This window comes from Dromiciops gliroides, chromosome 5 (assembly GCF_019393635.1).
Source record: "Dromiciops gliroides isolate mDroGli1 chromosome 5, mDroGli1.pri, whole genome shotgun sequence".
Lineage (NCBI taxonomy): Eukaryota > Metazoa > Chordata > Mammalia > Microbiotheria > Microbiotheriidae > Dromiciops > Dromiciops gliroides.
Genome location: NC_057865.1, coordinates 31732013 through 31757742, shown reverse-complemented (window position 1 = coordinate 31757742; position 25730 = coordinate 31732013). Strand labels below are relative to the sequence as shown.

At 35.3% G+C, this 25730-nt stretch overlaps 1 protein-coding gene across 2 annotated transcripts in view; it reads right to left on the bottom strand.

Moving 5' to 3' along the window:
* ZNF385D (zinc finger protein 385D) overlaps positions 1-25730 on the bottom strand; it is a 1003837-nt gene that overhangs the window by 698173 nt on the left and 279934 nt on the right. The window lies entirely within an intron of this gene.

Here is a 25730-nt window from a genome sequence, read left to right as displayed (position 1 = left end):
AGAAAGTACTCCAATATGGGCTGCAGCCTGTGCAAAGTCACAGAGGCAGGGAATTATATGTTCTAATGGGGAATACCAAGTAGGGTACATTGAACTGAATTCAATTAAATTTAGCAAATATTTATTACATTACAACTATAAAATAGGCATTATGCTAGACATTTGGAGTGTAATGTTAAAAAAAAAAGAAAAATCCCCACATATCAAGAAGATTTCATGCTACCAGAAGGGAAATGACATGAAAATGAAATTGTCATTATCATCTGAGATAGGGAGCAATGGAGAAAAAAGACAGTAGCATACAAAGGAAGTCATCTATTTTAGTTTAAGTGAGGTAACAAGCCCCCCACCCCCTTTCACTCCATGACAGAACTAATTGGATGTTTTTCATTTTTTAATTAAGTCTATATCCCTGTTTTTGTCAGCCTCTACCCATTAGTTCTATTTCTACCCTGTGAGCAGCATGCCATAGTGAATAGAGAGCTGGCTTCAAAACCAGGAAGATTTGGGTTTGAGAATGTCCTCAAACACATGGGATGTGTGATCCTAAGCAAATCACTTAACTTCACAGGGCTCAGGGCAAGTTCTACATTTGGGGGAGAGTTTCATCCCAGGAGAGTGTTCTATCTCAGTGAAATCTCAGGTCTAGTCCCTTATCCCTCTTAAGCCTACCTTCACTGATTTGTAACTTCTACTTGTTGCTACTACTTTTGGCCTGTAGGAACAAATAAAACAAGATTAGCTTTCTGTCCCTTGATAGGCCTTCAAATGTTTCGAGAGCTAATAGGTCCTACCTAAGGAATATCTATCTATCTCTAGGCTAAATTTCTCTATTTTTTTTAATCGAACCTCACAAGTTATGACCTCAAAGCCTTTCAACAGCTTTGTTTCCATATTCTCTGCATGACTTTCAGGTGGTCACTAATTTTCCTAAAATGGGGATTTCAAAACAAGGCATAGTCCTCCAGTTTTGTTCTGACCAGCATATATCATCTTTGTGACCCTGAATGTTGTACTCCACTTAAAAGAGCCAACATTTGCATCATTCTACATCCTTTTCTGATGAACTTATATCTAAATAAACCTTTCTCATTTCATACTTGTGAAGTAGATTTTTGACCCTGAATATAAGACTTTACATTTATGCTTATACTTGTTGAACTAAATTTGGTCCTATTATATTCAGTCCAATGTTCTAGTCAGTCAATATCATCTTTAACTGTTTTACAATTGGTCCATTCACCATTTTTCTCCTAATATAAATGAGATACTTCAAATAGCAGAGAGAACAGTCAACTGAAGAATAATAGTTTAGAATATTTTTCTGGAAAATTTTAATGTATTTACATTATCCTTGTTATGTAAGGAGAAAATTATGTCCAGTCAAATATTAAATGAATGCAAAAAATGACCCATATGTGACATTGACATTTATCCTGCAAAGCGGAATTTTTTGATTTGTTAATATTCAAATGCTTTGAAATGCACATTCAATTGGGAGCTCAAGTGTGGTCTTTTTTAGATCTCCATCAAATTACTCCCCAAATAATTTCACATCAAGTCAACATGTCAAGTTTATATAGTGTAATATTCATTATAAAGTCAGTGAACATTGAACTATTTTATATTAACCTACATTTGGATACCAATGAACTGAAAAAATGAACATGAAATGTTGTGGATGAAATGTGCTAAATCATTCATGTCATTTAGTTGGGAACACAGCATGGCCTCTGCGGAAAGGCAATCAAAACTAAGTCAACTTGGATTTTAAAGGTGACTCTATGTAAAGCGTAGAATATTTCAAAATCCTCTACTCATGAAAAAAGTGACTCATGACCATGGATGGTTCTTTATAGGGATAGTTAAACATACAGTGACACCAGTATTCAATCTGTTCAAGGACTTTCCTCTTTTTTTGAATTATTTCTTTTTCTTTTTTCATTTTACCAGACCTTTATGTTTTTCAAATTACATGTAAAGATAGTTTTCAACACTAACTTTTATAAGATTTTGGGTTCCTAATTATTTTTCCCACACTTCCTTCCCTACCCCCTCCCAAAGCCAGCTAGCAATCTGATATAGGTTATAAAGTACAATCATGTCAAATATTTCCACATTAGTCATGTTTCAAGAGTCAGAAGAAAAGGGAAAAAACACAAGAAATAAACAACAACAACAAAGCAACAACAAGGGTGAAAATAGTATGCTTCAATCTTCGTTCAGACTCTATAGTTTGTTTTTCTGTATGTGGAGAGCATTTTCTTTCATAAGTCACTTGCCATTGTCTTGGATCATTATATTAGTGAGAAGAATTAAGTCTATCACAGTTGATCATCACAGAAAGTTGTTGATATTGTTCATAAAGTTCTCTTGGTTCTGCTCATTTCAATCAGCATCAATTCATTTCTTTCCAGGGTTTTCTGAAATCAGTCTGCTTATCATTTCTTACAGAACAGTAATATCCCATTACATTCATATACCACAACTTATTTAGCCATTCCCCAATTGATAGGCATGGCCTCAATTTCCAATTCTTTGCCACCACAAAAAGAGCAATAATAAATATTTTTGCACATATGCATCCTTTTCCCTTTTTTGTGATCTCTTTGTGATATAGACCTTGGAGTAGTATTGGTGGGTCAAAGGGCATGTACAGTTTTATAGATTTTCAGCATGGTTCCAAATCTTCTCCAACATTTATCATTTTATTATTGCAGGTGTGAGATGGTACGTCAGAATAGTTTTAATTTGAATTTCTCTAATCAGTAGTGATTGAGAACATTTTTTTTCACATGGCCATAGACAGCTTTAATTTCTTCCTCTGAAAACTGCTTGTCCATATTCTTTGACTATTTCTCAATTGGGGAATGATTTGTATTTCTATAGATTTGATTTAGTTCTCTATATATTTTAGATATGAGACCTTTATCAGAGATACTGGATGTGAAAATTATTTCCCAGCTTTTTGCTTCCCTTCTAATCGTGTTTGCATCAGTTATGTTTGTGCAATTTTAAAAAATTTGATGTAATCGAAATGATCCATTTAGCATTTCATAATGTTCTCTATCTCATCTTTGGTAATTGATTTTTTTTCCTTTCTATGTATCTGACAAATAAACTATTCCTTCCTTTTCTAATTTGCCTATGGTATTACCCTTCTTATCTAGAGCATGTACCCACTTTGACTTTTCTTTGGTGTATGGTGTAAGATGTTGTTCTATGCCTAGTTTCTGCCATACTATTTTTCCAGTTTTCCCAGCAGTTTTTGTAAATTGTGAACAGTCTTTGGGTTCATCAAACAGGATATTGGACTTTCCTCTTAAGTTTATGGAATAGCAAGCAAAAGGTAACTTGAAATCCAACCAAAATAGAAATCAAGATGAAGCAGAAAAATGAAGAAAAGAGAATGAAGGAAGGAAGGAAGGAAGGAAGGAAGTTAAAAAGAAAAGAAGGGAAAGGAAAGGAAAAGAAAAGAAAATATCTCTCAAATCACATATTTGTTGTTTGAGTGAACAAAGAATGAGAACCTAGAAAATTTCTTTGGTTTTCTCTAATATCTTTGTTTTAAGACAGAATCTGATATGGTTATTAAAATACATTTCCATGGGGGCAGCTAGGTGGTGCAGTGGATAAAGCACTGACCCTGGATTCAGGAGGTCCTGAGTTCAAATCCAACCTCAGACCCTTGATACTTACTAGCTGTGTGATCCTGGGTAAGTCACTTAACCCTCATTGCCATGTAAAAACAAAAACAAAATACATTTCCATTTTGGCAAACTGTGGTCAGAGTATAGTTGAACACCTATCAAGTAGTTGCAATTGTACTGCTGTAAAAGGGTTGTTTTTTTTTTTCATCTACCTAAATGGCAACTCTTTTGAATTTTGATTCAAGGTACTTCCCACAGCTAAAATGTTTATGACCTTACAACAGACCAAGATCATATGTAACAAGATCATAGATATTGAAACCTAGAAGTCATCTGGGTCAACTCCCTCACTTTACAAATGAAGAAACTGAGACCCAGTTTGGTGGGTAAAGGTACTTCCCCTAGGTAACATATGTAACAAGTAGCAGAGTTGAAAAATGTAATTCCAAATAAGTAAGCTAAGAGGATTCTTGAATGACTGGCATGCATTCACTACCTGGTCCATACATGAAGAATTTCTGCTTTGGTAATATCTGCTAGGTGTATAGCTGCGTTAATCAAATATTTATTATGCGCCTCCAATGTGCAAAGCATTAATTTAATTGCTAGGGATATAAAAATAAAAAGAGCCCCTATCCTCAAGAAATTTTGTTCTACACTGGCATGGACTTAGAATCCATTCACTTCCATAATATGAAGAGGCATTGGAATTGAATAAGATAAAAAGTGATAGAGAAATAAACCGGTGTTAACAGATATGGTGCCAAATAACAGAACTTTGTTTTTGTTTTTGTTTTTGGTGGGTTTTTTGGCGTGATTATGGCTTATGCTCAAGGAATAATTTTCGAGCAATATACAAAGTACATTCAGTCCATGAGTATGAGGAACAAAAGCACAGAAACATGGTACAAACCATACCTTGTCCTGCTTCTTTACTGGAAACTAAAACGTCCTATCTTACTAGCAATAGAAACCAGCTAGTATGAGCAGTAGTTGCTGCCAAGGTGGAAATAAGTTCAAATCCCCTAAAAGCAATGAGAAAACAGGGTGAGGAAACATTGGGAGGTGAATTTGATATCACTATGGCTCTTGAAGTGTCCAGAAAAACTCTAATTTCTTGATAGCTCAAATATGACTGCTATAAATGACTGAACCACCAGTCTCCCTACATCAAGCAGGTGCTGAGATGTCATTTAGGATGAAAGTTTCTTTGTCTCTTACCAAGCATGAGAGCCCTGGGGAGTAGGCTTCTGCTCTTGTGGTGAATGGGGACTGTGATGGCTGCTACTGCTGAGATACCCATGTCAGATCCTTGTACCCTTTATTACCCTTTTCTCCAACTAATTAAATTCCTTAATAAGACAATTATTATTTTCAGGGACGATTTTGGTTGACAAAGCATTCTGGTAAAAGAAGGAAGAACAATCTCAAATAGATGGGGCAGGAGTGTCAAATAAAAAAGAATGACTGAATGATACTCTTAAATGTTTAAGAAAGTACACAAAGCAGTCCGAGACTTGTTGGGGTTAGGCGTTGGGTCTATTGACAGATGCCTTGTCCATGGTCCTTATTTTTCATAGAGAGTCATATATGTCAGGGATTCTTAAACTTTTTTCCACTCACAACCCCTTTTCACCAGAGAAATTTTCACATCACTACAGGTATATAGGGCTATAAAATAAGTACATATAACCTTTTACTGTTGCCAAATTTTTGTGACCCCCCCCCACATTTAGTTACATGACCCCATATGGGGTCATCACCTATAGTTTAAGAATCTTTGATATATGCTGCTATACCACCACCCTTGCTAATCATATGTAATCAAACTTAATCATAGAATCAGATTGTGTATTTGCATATTTGAACATAAGTAACATATTTTTCAGAAAATATAGCTTAATTGCTATGTTTGGCAAGGGCAGAATTCTAGATAAGATAGAATAGTGTTTTGTGAGTTGCAAAATGGATTGGTAAGTTCCTTGTGGTATTGTATGACAGCCAAATCAAAGCATTTTAGGTCCACTTAATCCTTGTGTGAGTGGCTCAATATTTTCTTTTGCTCAAAGCTACTGAAGCCCAATCATTGCCAATGCCACAGAGCCCTGCTGATTTATTCCCCTGCTGAGAAAGTCAATAAAGCAACAGAGGGCTTGACATCTAGCACATCATTCAGCTAACCAATCAACATTCCAACAGACACTGCCATTCATGTTGGAATAGTCTTACTGCAAAGAATGCCTGCCACAAGTCATTACAGCCTTAGGCTTTATTATAGAAGTTTCATTTAGCAGTAGCTAGCAAAGATAACAACCTTTATTTCTTAGTGTTTTTTTTTAATCAAAATGAACTATAAAGCCTCTTTCAACTAGCTATATGACCTCACATAAGTAATAAGAATACTAAAGAGAATGGCATTTTTCAGGCCATGTCGCTATAAAGAGTGATTGAGTGTTGTGATTATTATATGAAAAGAGCCCCATAAATATAAAATTTTCTGCATGAAGAAAAAAAAAAAGACATTTGACTTTGACTTCTAAAATCCTGGGTGCTATTGTCAATTCATGGCTAGCAAAGTTCCAAAACTATTACCTAGTTGACAAGGTAGAAAAATCTAAGCTGGCACTAAATTCATTCATGGTTGACTTTACAACCCTATCAAATCCTGCATTCTCATATTTCAGGAAACAAATCAACTGACCCTGAGAGGAGGCAACAAAATAACTTGAATGTGCCCAATAGCTCCTTTCAAAGTAGAACATTATAAGACTGATTCATATCACATTCATATAATGCTTTAAGCTTTACAAATAACTTTCTTCATAAAAACTCTGTGTAAGTAGCATACATAATATTTCTATTCTACAAATATAGAAATTGAAACTCAGGGACATGGAGTGATTTGTACTGCATCACAAACCTTGTGAACATTGGAAGCAGGGTAGGATCCTGGCTCTCTGAACCCACATACATGAAACTTTTCATTATATTATATCATACTCTTAAAAGATTCAAAATAAAATATTAAACTCTTGACATTCTGTATTATTCCTAAAGTATATTTCCAATCCATTTCAAAATTGTATAGAGATATACCAATAAGCACATTTTGTGACACAGTTTTTTTAATTCCCTGAAATTTGACAGAATCAAGTGGGATATCTATAAGGAGTAGAATATCGATTGACATAAATCAGAGACATTATCATAGTCATTAATGATATTATAATTATCATCAATATCATTACATTTGGGGTAGCTAGGTGGCACAGTGGATAAAGCACTGGTCCTGGATTCAGGAGGACCTGAGTTCAAATCTGGCCTCAGACAATTGATGCTCACTAGCTGTGTGACCATGGGCAAATCACTTAACCCTCATTGCCCCGCCAAAAAAAATCATTACATTGAGCATCGTTATCATCAGTGCCTGGGCATGATATTATACCTCCCTACACCTTAGTTTCTTTACCTATAAAACAATGGAGGATGAATTAGTTCATACCGAAAGTGTGTCCTATTTCTTTATCTGAGCCTGATTATCAACATCAATAATTGATGTCTCTAAGATCATCAATGGTTTCCCAATGGCATATCCAGTGGCCTTTTAAGTCCCTACAATTTTTGCTCTTGCTTTCTCTTCAGCATTCAACACTACCAACAGCTCCATTTTTAAAAATTCTCTCTTCAACCAATGCTGGATTTTTCCTTCCTGTCACTCTAACTAGTTCATCTTTTTCTTGTTTGTCAGATTTTCTCTTATCCTTGTATCCTAAGGTTCCATCTTTGTCTGTCTCTCTTGCTCCCTGCACTCTCTCCCTTTACAAATATATTCATATGTGGTTACAACTCTTAGGCCTACACAAATCACTACCAAATCACTAGTCCAATATGCCTTCTGAGTTCCAGACCAGTATTTTTAACTCCTACCAGACAGCAATGTGAAAGTTTCCTACTGCAATCTCATGCTTAATATGTCCAAAAGCAAATTTATCACCTTTAATCAGATACCAAATATAGTTCCCATTCAATTTCTGCCATTCATTCAATCACTCATACTTGATATTTCAGAGTTGTTGTTGTTTTAAATGATCATTTCCATCATCTTTTTATGGAGATAGAGTCCTATCAGTTGCCAAGTTATATCAGTTCTATTTCTGAAATCTTTCATATTCCTCCCTCAGGCTCTGAGTATCACTCTAGTCCAGACTTATATCAAAATCAATCTAAATTGCTCTAAGAATCCCCTAATTTTATTTACTGCTTCCAGTTGCTCTCTTCTTAGATCTCCAATGATTCCTTACCATATACTGAATAAAACCAAACTCCCAAGACAGATATTAAAAATTTGCTACAGTATGTAGCCACATTTTCCCTGTCTCGTTTCCTACTATTGCCCACTATATATTGTGTAAGGTAGCCTAAATGTCAACATTATCAAACACTGTGTGCTTTTCTGTATAAATGAATTTTTCCCATACTACTGGGTATACCTGTAATTCACTACCCCACTTCTATAGTTTTTAAAATGTTTTTTCCACCTTTCAAAACTTAAGCATTTACTCATTCCTAGTTATTAGTGTTCTTTCCTGCAGCTCAAATTACCTTGCATTTATTTGTTTATTTATTTGAATTCCCCTTTTAGCATAATGGAAATTCATTGAGAACAAGGCTTTATTTGGGGGGGGGGCAATGAGGGTTAAGTGACTTGCCCAGGGTAACACAACTAGTAAATGTCAAGTGTTTGAGGACTTGAAGTCAGGTCCAGGGCCAGTGCTTTATCCATTGAGACACCTTGCTGACCCCCAAGGCTTTTTTAAATCTTTTTTTTTTATTCCCACTGCCTAGCACGATAATCAACACATAGTATGGGATTTAATAAATGCTTGTTGAATTGAAATTACAATGTTTATTATTGATCCTTCACTAATCTCTCCAATCATCTCTTCTTACCTGACCTCTTGTTTGATTTTGTACTTCTCAAGCATTTGTTATTTCCCCCTTTTAAAGACACACACATATACTTGTACATGTGCACATACACATATACATATATACAATACATATATGATATACACACCTATATAATATATATGTATGTATCTATGTATTGTTTGTTCTGCTTTTGCATTTGGAGCAGAGGATTAAGCACCCTAAATCAATAAGGCTACAATTCCAGTGGCTTTTCATGGGCTCAATCTCACTAGTGGTTGGTTTAGGGGCTTTGACTCCATTTCCAAGATGGGCTAGTTCACCCTTCTGTAGGCAGCCTGGTGGCATACTGCTCCTGTGTACTCATGCAGACACCTGTTTGGCTTAGCACACTACAGCTCAGAACTCCTTACTTCAATCCATGCATTAGGCTCCCTGGTAGCAAGCAGGTACTATATACATGTATTGGGCCAAATACAGGTTTAAGAACATCTTAGTGGTACAAATTGTTATAGTGCTTTTTCTATACAGAGGGATTTTCCTTATATCATTCCATTTACTACTCACAACACCCTTCAGAAGTAAAAAATGGAGCAAGTATTAATTAACCTCTCTCTTATCCTCATATCCTTTACTGCTACTACCCTGTATCATTCCAACCAACTTCTATGCCTCCATATTTTGTAATCTATGAAGCCATATTCTTTCAGGATGGATGGATGGATGGGTGGGTGGGTGGATGATAGACAGATACACATAGCTGAAACCATTTTCCTAGAGCTCAAGTTTGACAATACTACTCTTCTACTCAAAAAACACTGATGGTGCCTTGTTGTTTCAAGTATCAAATATGAACTGCCTTGTTTGGTTTCCAGAGTCTTCTACATCCTAACTAAACTACTTTCCACCTTAACACATATTACATCCTTTTCCATACTCTATGTTTAGCCACACTTGCCTACCTTTTCTTCATATATGCCACTCCATGCCCATGAATGCACTGTGGTCCATGTATGGGATGCACTCTTTTTCCATCACTACCTCTCAGATTTGTGCTCTTTCCCTTTTCTTTCTCTTCCTCAATTCCCTGGCTGTTCCTCCTTCTCGGTTTTTCCACTGACCTTTGCAGCTGTAATCGCATACGTGTGTTGCTCTCCCTAACAAAGTAGAATTTGAACTCCTTAGTGTTGTAATGGGTAGAATGCTGAACTTGGAATTAGAAGACCTGGGTTTAAAGATTGTCTCAGATACTAGTGTACGAATGGGCTAGACTTCATACTTGTATGTAGCTTAAGTTTCCTTATCTGTAAAAAGATGGAATTGGATTTGATAACTTTTAAGGTCCCTTCAATTTCTTTTTTTTGTTTTAGTGAGGCAATTGGGGTTAAGTGACTTGCCCAGGGTCACACAGCTAGTTAAGTATTAAGTGTCTGAGGCCAGATTTGAACTCAGGTCCTCCTGAATCCAGGACCAGTGCTTTATCCACTGTGCCACCTAGCTACCCCAAATGTAATGATATTGATGATAATTATAATATCATTAATGACTATGATAATGTCTCTGATTTATGTCAATCGATATTCTACTCCTTATAGATATCCCACTTGATTCTCTCAAATTTCAGGGAATTAAAAGAACTGTGTCACAAAATGTGCTTATTGGTGTATCTCTATACAATTTTGAAATAGATTGGAAATAAACTTTAGGAATAATACAGAATGTCAAGAGTTTAATATTTTATTTTGAATCCTTTAAGAGTATGATATAATATAATGGAAAGTTTCATGTATGTGGGTTCAGAGAGCCAGGATCCTACCCTGCTTCCAATGTTCACAAGGTTTGTGATGCAGTACAAATCACTCCATGTCCCTGAGTTTCAATTTCTATATTTGTAGAATGGAAATATTATGTATGCTACTTACACAGAGATTTTATGATCAGAAAACCACAGGATTATAAAGCTTAAACTGGAAGCCCAAGATCAAACAGGTAGTATTCCTTCTATACGCAGTTTCAATCCAGATTCTCGGATCATCATGCTTTCACATAAGAATTCTATGCAGAGATGTTTGGAAAATATTCTACCTTTCCCAAAGGAACATATATGAAATAAGTGATAAAATTCTGTATTATCTAATACTGATCAAATCCAAACTGAATTTCAGTGAATCACCGGCACAAAGTGATATTCAAAGGACTTAAGATTTCATTATTAGATTGTGACCTCTTTGAGAAAAAAGAATTGTCTTGCTTTTATAGTTTCTCTATGATACTTTAGCACAATGCTTTGCACAGAGGAAGTGCTTAATAAAATTTTTTGTTCATTTATTCATATTCATTATTGTTGTGGTAATTACTTTGGGGAAAAATACCAGTGTTTTCTTAAACGTAAATGCAGGGGGCTTTGTATTTTTTATATTTTATTTATATATATAAATGCAGATGTAATTTATACAGATATGATATATAGATAATTTTATATAACATATATGCACATAATGTTATATGACATAAATTATATTTAAATATATTATATTTTATGTTATATATAATATGGTTTTATTTATTTATTCATATATTTCAACTTTATATTTTTAGTTGCAGAAGCCAAAAGAAACTCTAAGAATTTCGGTTATTCCACTCAGCAGTTAAATAGAACATCTATAGATTTAATTTATGAAGAAAAGGAAAGACAGTCCCATTACTCAGATTCTTAATTCCTTTATTAGGCAATTACAAAACAAACTATTTTGACACATTTATAGCTACGCAGGAGTATTTCATCTGCAAGTACCATTTGATAATGAGACTGCCTCCAGATCAAATTAAAATCAAGTTTGTAAAAACTATTTTTATTAAATGATACTTTCAGCACAGGTATATAAAAGACTGAATATATGAACTTACTTAAGTATTTTTAAATTTTACCTAATTAATCATTCATTTAGGGAAGTGTGAAAATGACTACAAACTAGATAGGGAGAAGGCTGACAAAGTAATGAGATTTTTACAAATGACTATATCCTGTGCTCTCTTTTGGGAGGTGGAGGAAAATCTGAAATAAACACAGGGAGAAGCAATGAATTTCTGTGTATTTACTGAGTTATATCAGATAGTATAATAATGATTACACCAGATTAATTGCCAACATATATGCTATTAAATAAGTTCTTTAATTTTTTACTGTTTTGCTAAGTCAAAGAAGCTCTAAAAATAGATTTTCATTAAATTTCAGGAAAGCTGGGCATTTAAAATAAAGACTTTTCTTTTTACTTTTCAATAAATATGCTTCACTAAGAAATTTATTCTTCACCAGGTCTATGATGAAGCCCAGTTAGAATAGGTGATGCAAAAAAATGAGCCCCATGGAGATTGAGAATTTCGATAGTAAATAAAGTTTTAAAGTTACTATAGAAAAGTCATACTGCGTATCTAAGAACTGGCACCTGGTAAACAGTAAGTACTTAATGAATGTTTGTTCATTGTTAGTTTTTTTTTTCTTTTACAAGAGTGTTATATGATGAAAAACAGCAAAGAGATGTGCAAATTTGTGTTTAAATTCCCCATTTCTATTATGCACCAAATATTACAAGACACTATACTAGGTTCCAGGGATGCAAATACAAATACAAAATAATCCCTGCCCTCAGGGATTACATTACACTTGGGGAAATATAGTTTTATTAGTACAAAGCAATTTCCACACAGAGAGAATATTAACAACCAAGGAGAATAGGAAAGAATTGTGAAAGGATTAGAATGGTTCTACGTGGTTCCAATTGGCCTCCCTGCCACAAATCCTTCCATATTTCAATCCACCCTCCCTTCTCCTGTCAACATTATTCTCTGAAGTCTAGATCTGACTGTGGCAGGTAAGTTATAGTGTATAGAATGCTGGTCTTTGATTCAGGAAGATCTGGTTTGGAATCCTGCTTCAAACACTGTGTGAGTCTTGGCAGGTCAGTTGATATCTCTAGGCCTCAGTTTCCTCATTTGTAAAATGTGAATGGTAACAGCCCCTCCCCAACATGTCATTTCTCTAAAGTTACATAGGTGTGAGGGAACAAATATGATATTAACAACCAGATCCTCTGAATCTAATTCTCCTTCTTTCTATTATGATGCGTTTTCACATCAGTGGGCAACTGGCCATTTGGATGCCCAAGGTGTTTTAAAAATAAATGTTCAAAACTTAAGAGAGTTCCCGGATTTGGAAGCAGCTATCATGACAAAATCAACCGGTTCCACACAAACTCTAAGTTACTAATACAAGTTTCACATACATCAAATGCTTCATCAAAATCAATGATCCCTATAATCAGAAGTGTTCCTTCCCTGTGGAGTGTCCTCACTTTCCTAACATCCATCAAAATCAGTAATGGATTATGAGCGCCAATATTACACGCAGACACTCACATGTAATGTGGCTGTCAAGAAGCCTTTTGCCATGGAGAAGACAGTCTTTTTAATAGACTTTCTTTCTAATTTATTTCCATGAGAAGCTGTTCAAGTAATGGCACAGACATTAGAAAAACAAAGAGAATATTAAAAGGAAGATTGTACGAGCTTGTTGGGTTTTTGTTTTTTGGGGTTTTTTTGGTGGTGGTGGTGGTGTTTTAAATCCTTCATGCTTCCTGTTGTATTTAGATTGTTGTTTCCAAATTAATTCTGTTGCTTTTCTTTTATGACAAGAGACAGTAAGATTAACCTGTCAGGGCCATCAAATAACATTTGCAGTAGTATTCTGGATTTTCTCAATGCAATCTTTAATAACTATCTTAAGCTCCAAGTTGACAGTAAGCAAGTAATAAAATGCTTAATACCATTTTATAGGTCACATAATACTACAATATATTTGAACTCAGCAGGGTAATAACATGCAAAATATAATGAAGTTCACTATTGCTTTGTGGTATATAGCTTCAGTGTTTGCTCAGTCTCAGAAATGCATTTGGAGTCTTCTTTTGAACCATGAACTACATAGCAAACAATCTTTTCCATTTACTTCCCCTAATGACACAAACTGTTAAAGCCATCGTGGGAGATCTGGTGACACATCATGATTTTCCTAACATGATTGATACCATTCCATATGCACATTGACAATTTAAAGGGAGGAATATGCCTCTCTTCTCAAACTGCATAATACATCAATGAAAGAGGCTATTGTTCTAGTATCAACTTGGAAACAAAATGAATTCCACATCTGCTCACTGTGGGCTAAAAAAAATTGGGGATCTAATCTTTTGTTTGGATATTATACTGTAGAGTAGAATCCATATAAAGGAAGAATGCTTTCTAAGTAGAGGTTTAGAGAGGTGTGACTTGAAATTTCAGTTCTTGTGGGGGAAAAATATTGCCAATCTTAGTGGACTCCAAGCTTATACTATGTCAACTTGGTGATGTGACATGCCAGGCAAGAGACCTCACTCTATCCTAGATTGCATTGAAAAGGTAACTTGACCATTTCTAGAACACCATAAATAGTCCTGGGCACCAAATTATAAAAGAAGGACATAGACAAACCTGCATAGTAAGAGTACTTAAGACATGAAGTTACATAAATATTGATTTAAGCAACTTGGAGGTGTTTAGCTTGAAGAAGCTCTTTTCAAGTATTGTTTTGTTTGTTTGTTGGGGGGAAGCTTGATTAGTTCTTTTCCTGCTTGTCCCCAAAGGGTAGCAATATGTAGAAATTACAGTAAGACAAGGCAGATTTAAGTTGTGGAAGCGACATGGTGCAGTGGATAGAGGAGTAGGTTTGGAGTCAGGAAGACTGGTCTCCCTGAGTTCAAATCTGGCCTCAGAAACTCACTAGCTATGTGACCCTGGGCATGTCACTTAATCCTATTTGCCTCAGGGTTTTTTCATCTATAAAATAAGGAAGAAATGGCAAATCACTCTAGTATCACTGCCAAGAAAACCCCTAAATGGGGTCAGTAAGGGTCAGACACAACTGAAACACCTATCAAAAAGAAAAACAAGATTTAAATTTGATCAGAAAGAGGAAAAAGGTATTTCTTAACAACTAGAGCAATCCAAATGCAGAAGTGATTGTTCTGGGAGGTAAGAGAGTTCTCTCACTTCAGGACTTCAAACAAAATATTGATGATCATTTCTCAAAAGTGATTTATGGTCAGGGTTAGGTTAGATTCAATGGCCTCTCAGGTCCCTTTCTATTTCATGATTCAATAACACTGACCATAAGACACAATTTTGGGGGGGATTACATTCCCAAAATCATGTTCTCCACACCCATATAGATGATTCCCACTAAGATTTTATAGAGATAAGAATTTCATCAATTGGCAAGCATTTATGAAGCATCTACTGTATGTTATACACTGTTAGGCATAATGACAAATATGAAACTCCCTCCCCTCAGGAAGCTGACATTTTAACTGGGGAAGTACCACACATATTTATAAGTATGTACAGAATAAATGCAAAATAAATTTTAGGTAGTTGATGGAGATCAGCACCTGGAGGGAAAGTGCATGTATTGGTAATCACTGATTTTTGATTGAAGACCTTTTGGGACAGGGAAGGGGGCAATAATATCACTTGTGAATTTTCTCTAGTCATTCAATAGCTTCCTCTTTTTCAGCTATGTCAAAAATAGAAGGATTTCAAAATTCTTCCATTTGCATCATATGTTTTCTGGATGTATTTGTCTGGTTCAGCTATTATTCCCAATGTTATTTTATTTATTTATTTGTTTGTTGGTTTGTTTATTTTTATGGGGCAATGGGGGTTAAGTGACTTGCCCAGGGTCACACAGCAGTTAGTAAGTGTCAAGTGTCTGAGGCCAGATTTGAACTCAGGTAGTCCCGAATCCAGGGCTGGTGTTTTATCCACTGAGCCATATCTAGCTGCCCCCAATGTTATTTTTAAGGAGTCATATGGACTTTCTTTCTTTTTCTTTTTTTTCTTTTTTTTTTTTTTTTTAGTGAGGCAATTGGGGTTAAGTGACTTGCCCAGAGTCACACAGCTAGTAAGTGTTAAGTGTCTGAGGCCGGATTTGAACTCAGGTACTCCTGACTCCAGGACCAGTGCTCTATCCACTATGCCACCTAGCTGCCCCCATATGGACTTTCTTATTTGTTATATCAGTGACTAAGGCAATGAGTCCAAATATGGAAGTCCAACTGTCATAGATGAAAAAGTCACTTTAATAATACTGAATGACCACTTTTACCTTTCACATATTCCTTGTTTTCCTCCCAGAGTTAGCTCTAAATACTTTGGGGCTGACCTGATTTAGTTGGATTTTTCACCAAGATTTCAGCAGATTTATTTTTCCCTCCACTAACTACACTTGGTTGTTTTATGAGGGGATGTGGCTTATAATGATCCATCCTCATCTTTTGTAATTCTTTTACAAATGACTTTTTATTCTAAACTAGCATGGTCTTTTGGCTTCTATGTCTGTCAGCCTGGAAGGAAATACACTGTTTGTTGGCTTTGACAGACTGAGGGCTCTCTTAGCCTTAAAAATCAATAAATCTCAGACTTTGTAGGGACTAGTACAAACCATATGCAAAGGTGCATCCCCTCAGTAGCCTACTTCAAAAGTGGTTAAACAGTGTTTGCTTGAAGACATTCAATGAAATGAAACCTATTACCTCCTGCAGTAAATCATTCCACTTTTGTAGAATTAATTGTTAGGAAAATTTTCCTGACACCAAGCCTAAATTTTTATCTTAACAATGTCTAACCCTCTATAACTTGCACCCTACCCCCATCTTTACAGAATCCTTACATCACATCCCTATGTGCAATTTGATCCAGTAAGACTGATTTCCTAGTTATTTCTATTTTCTTTTTAAAACTATATTTAGGGGCAGCTAGGTGGTGCAGTGGATAGAGCACTGGCTCTGGAGTCAGGCTCAAATTCAGCCTCATACAATTGAAACTTAACTGGCTATGTAACCTTGGACAAGTCACTTAACCCTAATCACCTCACCAAAAAAGAAACGAAAAAAACCCCACCGAAACACCACCAACAACAAAAAACCAAACCAAACCAAAAAACTATATTTAATTTTGGGGGAAGCTAGGTGGCGCAGTGGATAAAGCACCAGCCCTGGATTCAGGAAGACTTGAGTTCAAATCCAGTCTCAGACACTTAACACTTACTAGCTGTGTGACCCTGGACAAGTCATTTAACCCCCATTGCCCACAAAAACATAAACAAAACAAAACAAAACAACAAAAAAAAACTATGTTTAATTTTTAACTTATGGAATAAAACAAGTATTCCCATAACATAGTACAATAAAAAGATGAATGCACATGAATTTGCATATCTGTTATGCACAACTTGTTATTCCTTCCAAATATACAACATAATTATCCACTGATAGGTCTATTCCTATTTTCACTGGGTGTCCCCCATTCCTACAATTTTCTTCCTCCTTATTGATCTCCACCTACTGGCTTCCCCAGCTTTCTTCAAGTCCTAGCTAAAATTTTACCTTCTATAGGAAGCATTTTTACCTTAATGCTAGGGCTTTCTTCTCTTGATTATCTCCAATTTAAATTGTATATATCTCATTTTTACATAGTCATTGGGACTGTGACCTTCTCGATAGCAGAGATTGCCTTTTGCTTTTCTCTGTTTCCCCAGTGCTTAGTACACAGCCTGATATATAGTGGGTACTGAATAAATATTTATTGACTGAGTTACGTGGTGTTATTTTACAGAAAAGGAAAGCGAGGCTGTGGGATATTGAGTAATTCTCCCAGACTTATAAGAAGTATCTGAATCAGGATTTGAATTTGTGTCTTCTTACTCCAAATTCATTGTAATACTTAGTTGCCCCCTTACTTTGTTCTACTCTGATTTAATGATTGCATTGTACTACTTATGTTTCTGTAGGAAAAGGACAAAAAAGAAGACAAAAAATCCATTCAAATATTGTCTGAGTTAAGATAGATCTGAGAGAACTGAAGACTTAGGAAGATGTCACAAAACCAAGAACAGAATTGCAAATGAAGTGATAGCCACATAATTTCTTTGCTCAATGGGCATAAAGTATTAGCAAAAGTCGTGATGCCAGCATGGAGTGGATTGAAAAGAGCTACCTCTCTCCCAACTCCTCATGCTACAACAAATACACCAACAAACATTCCTTCAATTCCTAATCTGGCTCATGCTGGTGTCAGCTCTGATGTCACCTTGCTCAAGAGCTATTTCCTGATCCACCCCTCTGCTTAGCTGCCACTGCTTTCCCTTCCAAATAGCCTTATTTTTATTTTGTATATACTTATTGGGGAACATGTCACATTCTGTTATAGAATTTATGCTCCCTGAGGCAAGGTCTATTTCATTATCTTCTTTGTACCCGAAGTACCTAGCACAGTACCTGGTCTGCAGTAGCTATTTAATAAATGCTTGTTGATTGGCTCTGGCATTCAAAAACTGATGTCAGCAGATTTCATCAACCTGGAAAAATTTCTAGCAGACTTGCCATTTTCTGTGGTCTGACTACCCAACCAGCTTAGTTCTACTCAGACACTAATTTCCAATTTGGACACAAGTGACAAATGCTTCAGCCTTGTCAATGCATGAAGACTGCAAAAGAAAGCCAGAAATAGGGTCATTATCTGTTTTGATGTGGTCAGTACCCACAATAAAGACATCCTGGATCCTAGAAGCATTAATATAAATATGCAGAGCACTGAGGCTGGAAGTGATGTCATTTAGATAAGTCGCAGTCTCAGTTGTCAAGATTTTACAATCTAATTCAAAGAAATAGACATCAGCTTAGATAACTAACACAATCTTACATGACACGTGCATTTGCTCTATATTAAAGGTTTGAAAAAAGGGAAAAAGACACAAAGGAATGCCTAGAAATGAAAGAGGTAAAGAAAGAGTAACAGTTCTGGAGGATGAGTGAAATATATGGACTTTTACATCTCCCAAAACAGTAAAAGACCTATTTTTTTACAAAAATATTTCTAGCAGTTCTTTCTGTGGTGGCTAACAATTGGAAATCAAAGGAATGCCCATCAATTGGAGAATCACTGTTGTATGTGATTGTGATGGAATATTATTGTGCTATAAGAAATGACAAGCAGGATGATTTCACAAAGACCTGGTCAGATTTGTATGAACTGATGTATAATGAAGTGACCATAAGCAAGAGAACATTTTGCTCAGTAACAGCAATATCGTTCGATGGAGAACTGTGAATGATTTAACTATTCTCAGCAATACAATGATCCAAGACAATCCCAAAGGCCTAATCATGAAGCATACTATCCATCTCCAAAAAAAGACCTGATATTCATTGAACATAAAATGAAACATGATATTTTCACTTTCTTTTATTTTTATTAATTTTTCTTATACAGAATGATTAATATGGTAATGTTTTACATAATTGCACATATATAACCTATATCTGATTGCTTTCTGCCTCAGGAGGAAAGAATAGATGGGATTTGGAACTCAAAGCTTTAAATAAAAATGTTCATAAGAAATAGACTTTCAAGTGTTAATAAGAAAAATAAGGAATTAAGGAAGTCAAGAAAAAGAATGTCTTAGATGACATAAAATACAGCAAGTTTTAGAGGTATTAAATTTTTATCTACATTTAACAGTACTTATCACAGATAAATGTTAGTGTCAGCATATATTTTGTAGGTATTTTCTGTTAGACTCCAAACTGCCAAATTGGCTTATTTGCTCTTACAATAATAAGATGGTCCATTTACCTCCACTGTATCTTCAAGAAGTACCACATGCCAGGAATGTTCTCATTCCTCTCTGATGACTCTTACAATCATAGGGTCAAAGATATAAGTATGAAAGAGACCACTGCAATCTAATCTGACTGCATCATTTTATTCACGGACCCATGGATACACTGTCAATGTCAGAGTTGGGATGCAAACACAAATCTTCAAGTCTAGTGCTTTTTATACTATAACAAGTAGCCAAGATAAATTATTTTACTCTTCTGGGCCTCGGTTTTCTTATCTGTAAAATGGAAGGGTTGGACTCAGTAATCTCTAAGTTTCTTTTTTTTTTTAACTCTACCAATTACTCTATGATGCTAAAATATAGATTCTTTTGGTTTAGTCCAATAGCCTGTGATATAATTTGCATTTATAGCCCTTTCTAATTAGAATTTTTGCAACTAAGTATTTTCATATGTAAACACTCATCATTTATTCATATGGGAACTCAATCAAATTTCAATATAATTTTATTAACATTGTGCACCTTTTTAATTATCCATTTTCACCTCCATAACCAGAAATTCCGTGTGGTTTTTTTCCTACTGTAAAAACTATATGTAAATTAGGGAATTAAAATAACTCACTGATTAGGTTGAATCAACATACAAGTTCCATAATGCTTATATTTTAAAGTTAGCATGTTTATGTTCATAAGATCATAGTTCTGAAGATGGAAAGAACAAAGAGGTCATCAAGTCCAAGACTATTTTACATATGAGGCAGCTGAGGCATAGAAAAATAAAGGCACTTTCTTAGGGTAATAGTCAAGGAAGAATCTGAACTCGGATCTCCAGACTCCAGGTATTTCATTCTATATACTGGAGGAAAAATGGATCAAAATATCTGAATTTGCCGGGATCACCTCTAATAATTCCATAGAGAGAAAGTGACTGAACTTTTAAAATTCAGGATTCTCCACTTCTTGGATTTATCCACATTACTATGGTGGGAATCTCACTAGTATCATCCTAAAGTCATCCCTATGATGACCAGATCCTGGCAACAAATGGATAACATTTGAGAGAGGCTAGAAAAACACTTTTAGCAAAAGACAGATAGACCTAATAGAGAGGGCTTTTAAAATGAAATTTATAATGAGTAGGAGAAAAATAAAAGCCTAAATAAAACTCTAAAATCACATACTAAGGGGGACAACAGGCTTAGCATAGAAAGAAGACAGAAGTAAAGCCTTGAAAGGAACAGACCCAAGTGGAAGATGTGAACTCTGACTTCAAATATCTGAGTTTTCATCTAGTTGATTTTAAGGACTTTCTACCTTTAACTCATTATACTGATACTGTTCAAAGACAGCCCCACTGAATTGGGGCTTCTTTCTTCATTTTGTTTGATATGTGTGTGTGTGTGTGTGTGTGTGTGTGTGTGTGTGTGTGTGTGTGTGTGTGTGTGTGTAAGGTGAGGAGCAGTGTGTGTATATGTATGTGTGTGTAAGATGTGAGGATCAGTGAAAATATTCCTTTTCTTTTTCATTTTTGTTAGGAAAATGAGCTGTGATTTGTATAATATCTTCTGTGATACAATGTCTCTTTTCAAAGAGAAATATCCATTCCTCTTTGAATTTAATATTTTGCCATGACTGCTATCATCTCACCCTTTAAAACAATATGTGAATTTCATTACATAACTGTTTAAGCTGAAAATCCTTATCACTGAAGAGTAAAATTTGATCTCTGATTAAACACCAGCTCCCCTTAATTTCACATCTAATCCTGATTTTAAAACATTAAGCTTAATTAGAAGACACATTCCACTTAAGGTTAAGCACACACAAATGCACATATACAAGCAAACACATAAACCACATTCTTAAGAGGATAAGACATCTGCAAAACAACTTTTTGTTTTCTTACCCAATCTACTTTATCATTAAGATTGCCATGTTTATATTTAATCTACTTTATTAGATAGCCAGGAGAATGCTAAGTACCAAGTCTTTCTCTGAATATCTTAAGGAATGTATGAGGCTTGTTTGTTTCATCTAACATCTTAATCCTTGGTCCTCTGAAAATGAGAAGTAGCTTTTTTTTAGGCAATTGGGGTTAAGTGATTTGTCCAGGGTCACACAGCTAGTAAGTGTCAAGTGTCTGAGGCCAGATTTGAACTCAGGTATTCCTGACTCCAGGGCCGTTGTTCTATCCACTGCTCCACCTAGCTGTCCCAGAAGTAGCTTTTTAAAAGACAGTTTAAAAGACAGTTTTCCACCCCCTAATGAGGCAACATGGTTTGATGAACACATTTCAAATGGGTGTAAAACTGCTTGATGCAAAAAATCCTTGCAGGATAAAGGACATGAGAAAAATCTAGGTTAAAAGATGGAAATGGAAGCCAAATCATAAAAATATGATCTTTAAAGTGGGAATGCGATAATGTTTGAGCAGAGGAAGGGAGAATTTACCAAATGATCTGTATAAATAGGAAAAAGCACATTTAATAATACTATCATTGTAGAATTTGACCATTCTATCCCTCCCAAAATATTCAGGATCAACTTGTCATTGTTGTTTATGAAGATTTCCTGGCCATTTCAATTAAGTCCCATTATCATTAGGAAAACTAGGGGTGAGGCCAAGTATAAGACTGATGATTTCATTAACATAAGTAACACCCTACGAAGAAACTTTCTAAGAATACAGATAAGTACCTACACTACACCTGAATCTTAGAGAATTAATGAGACAATGTACGGTAAAACGACTGAAGGCCAACTGCCATTACTTAGATTTAACTCTCTTTTTCTCAAGTCATCTTAATGAAATAAAATCCATGTGGAGTAAACGTTAATAAGAAATGTTTTATTTCAGTATATCTGCCTTTAAGAGGTGAGATATGGGACAGTATTAGGGGAATGTATAATCAGAAGAGAAAGAGGAAGAGTGTGAATGAGGTATAGATATGCCAAGTGCAGCATTAGATGTTATAAAAGGTATATTGACATGGCAGAAGGCATCCATACACTGGGTGGCTCTTCTATATAATATCTGTGGGAAAATATGGACCACAATCACAAGGGTTGAGAAAGTAGGTCGAGATTGCAATCTACAGTGATAGAAGGAAGACCAAAATGGATCTGAATACAAATCCATTGAAATAAGTGATAAACAGAAATATACACAAGTATACATATATACAAATACACATATGCACACATGTGTATTTAATAACATATGTATATAAAATATGTATACATATATGCACACATATGTGTGTATAATTTGACCATGTGTATGTATGCTGTTTTTAAAAGTAAAATCATCCTTGGTGCCTGGGACCATGGTTCTCTGCCTAAAATGTTTTTAACTGAACTAATGAAATTACTGAGTGGTAGAACTGGGAAGAATTTTGGAGTCATCTGGTCAAACTCCTTCATTGTACAGATGATATTAAAAGCTAATATTTACAGAGTGGTTACTATGTTTTGGGCACTGTGCTAAGCACCTTACAATTATTATCTTATTTCATCCTCACAACAATCCTGGGAGATAAGTGCTATTATTATCCCCATTTTACAGATGAAGAAACTGAGGCAAATAGAGGCTAAATGACTTGCCCAGGATCACAGAGGCCAAATTTGGATTTAGGTTTTCCTAACTCCAGGTCTGGTGCTCTATCAACTATGTTACCTAACAGCCTCAAAGCAATTGAAACCCAGAGAAGAAAGGGAGGGGAAGAGGTGGGGGAGGAGGATATGTTTCAAAGTAAGTAAATGTTTGCGTTACTGAAACTTCAATTTATATCTTTGTCACTTCTAGATGATTCAATATCTGATATCAATCCCTATTGTTCTCCCTTATAACAAAGCAAACAGGCTAACATACTGACTACACTAGATACCCGATTCTATACATCCAGTTGATCATATCACTACCAAAATAATGGACGTGTTTTTCACTGTCACCTCTCCATATTGAACATTTGTTATTGTATTTCTTGGAGTTTTGAAGTCTTTCAAGCTCATTTCCTTTTTGAGTATTGGGGGTTACTGAAGCAATTATTCTCTTGGTTCTACTTACTGTTAAGTGCCCTGGCTACTTCAGACTAGTATTGGACAGGACAATAAATGGTACAGTCCAGCTTAATGCAGCTGCTTATGGGCTCTTTGGTGCAGGTTACTGAGTGGAAAGAGCTGCTATTTATATAGTGCTTTAAGGACCACAAAGTCCCTTACTCATTGATCTCTCTTGATTATCACAATCCTTCTGGGTAAGTGTGATTATTTATGCCCATTTTACAGACAAAGAAATTGCAGGCACCTTTCTACACCTAAAGGCAAGCACTTAGGAATATACTTCCATCTGTGCATACCATCCTAAAACCCAAAACATACTTCCCTTCACCACATCCACCTGTGCTCCCTACCATTAATGTCTTTTAAATATCATTCTTGATTCTTTCCATGACTCCATTACCTGGTTTCCCACCAGTGTCAAATAGCCTAAGAATTACTTATGGGGGTCACAGTAATAATCATATGTTCTTTATAGCTCAGTGCCCTTTGTAAATATTAAATGATAAATTTTTAATGATAATCCTAGCAATAAGAAGGAAACATATATTCTCACTTTGACAGGTAAGGAAGCTAAGAACAAATACTTTATTCAAGGACACTCAGAAGATCAGTGGAAACAGTGAGTTGAAAACCCATCTGTTATATTTCCCACTCCAATGCCTTGTCCACCAGCCCATGCTGCCTTCATAAATATACAACTTTTAGAGATAGTAAAGATGAGTCAGACATGGGGCATATAGCCAAAGCCAATCTCAAGGTAATGAAAACTTTGTGGACTCTAGTCTTCAATTGTCTGGTACTATTTTTCCTAACCTCAATCTTTTTTCCTGAATGAAATGTTGAAAATAATTCACTTAGTAGAAAAGAAAAAAAAATACAAAAATCTCTTTCCTGAGAAGTAATGAAATTCACATGTAAAATATCCATGGGACATGGACAATCATTATCCCCCTCCTTTTAAAGGTAATGAAATTGAAGCAAAGAGAAAATTTCATTATCTAAGTATAAAAAGTAAGTGGTCATCAGTGGTTCAATATGAACTTGGAAAAAAGGTTTTCAATGAAGTTCCCAGGGATGTGAGCCTGCCCCTATGCTATTTAGCATTTTTATTAGTGGCTTAGATAAAAGCACAGATGGAATATTTATTAAATTTTCAGATGACATAAAGATTGGAGGATTAAATAACAAACTGGCTAACAGACCCAGCATTTAAAAAGTTGTTGATGGTGCTAAATCTGACATTGAAATTTAATGGGAAAACATGAAATCTCACACTTGTTAGGTTAAAAAAATCAAGTTCATAAGAAGAAGATGGAGAAGAAAAGTCAGCAAATTTTATGGAGGCTAAGGAAGCTAATGTAATCCTAAACTTCATTCAGAGTCATGACATTCAGAAATAGAAGACGGTAGTCTCCCTGTACTAAACCTGGTTATATGAAATCCAAAGTATTGTATTCAGTTCTGTGGACCATGTTGCTCTGATTTTTTTTCTCTTATAACATGACTAATGCAGAAATAGGATTAAAGTTATTATGTGTGTATATATATATAACCTATATCAGATTACCTGCTGTCTAGGGGAGGGGGGAGGGAGGGGAGGGAGGGAGAAAAATCTGAAATTGTAAAGCTTGTATAAACAAAGGTTGAGAACTATCTTTACATGTAACAGAAAAAAAAATAAAATACTTTATTAATTAAAAAAAAAAGCATTGGGCAGAAGTATTTTTTCACTGGCTTTCCTTTCTTCCTGGTATTTTCTCCCTCATTATCTCCACCTTCTGAGTTCTCTGGAATACTTTAAGTCTTAGCTACCTAGAATCTTACCTTCTTCAAGAATCCTTTCTTGATCCCCCTTAATGCTAGTATCTTCCCTCAGTTTATATCTAATTTATTTTTAGAGCATGTATGTCCATAGTTGTTTTTTGTATATTGTCTCCTTAATTACAATGTGAGATCTTTGAGGGCAGAGAATATATTTTTGCTTCTATGGTATTTTTAGCATTTAATGGAGTGCCTGAAACACAGTAGGCATTTAATAAATACTTGTTCACTTGAGTTGAACTGACAATAGGAAAAAGTGTAAAGTCTAACATTTGGGCTCCAAAAATAAGAGTGAAAGGGTTAGACAGACTATATTTTTCTTTACCCCCCCAAAAAAAAAAAACTGATCAGGGAACTTTCACAGATAGTAAGTTAAATATTGTAGGAGCCAAGACAACACATAAAACCCATGGCTATGATTAAAGACAAATACCATGCAGTCATGGGTAGATGATCATTGCACTGGTGTGAATAAATACAGATTTTTTCCTTAGTTCCAAGTACCATATTTTAGTTAGAATATTAACCAGCAAGGGCATGTCCAGAAAAAAGGA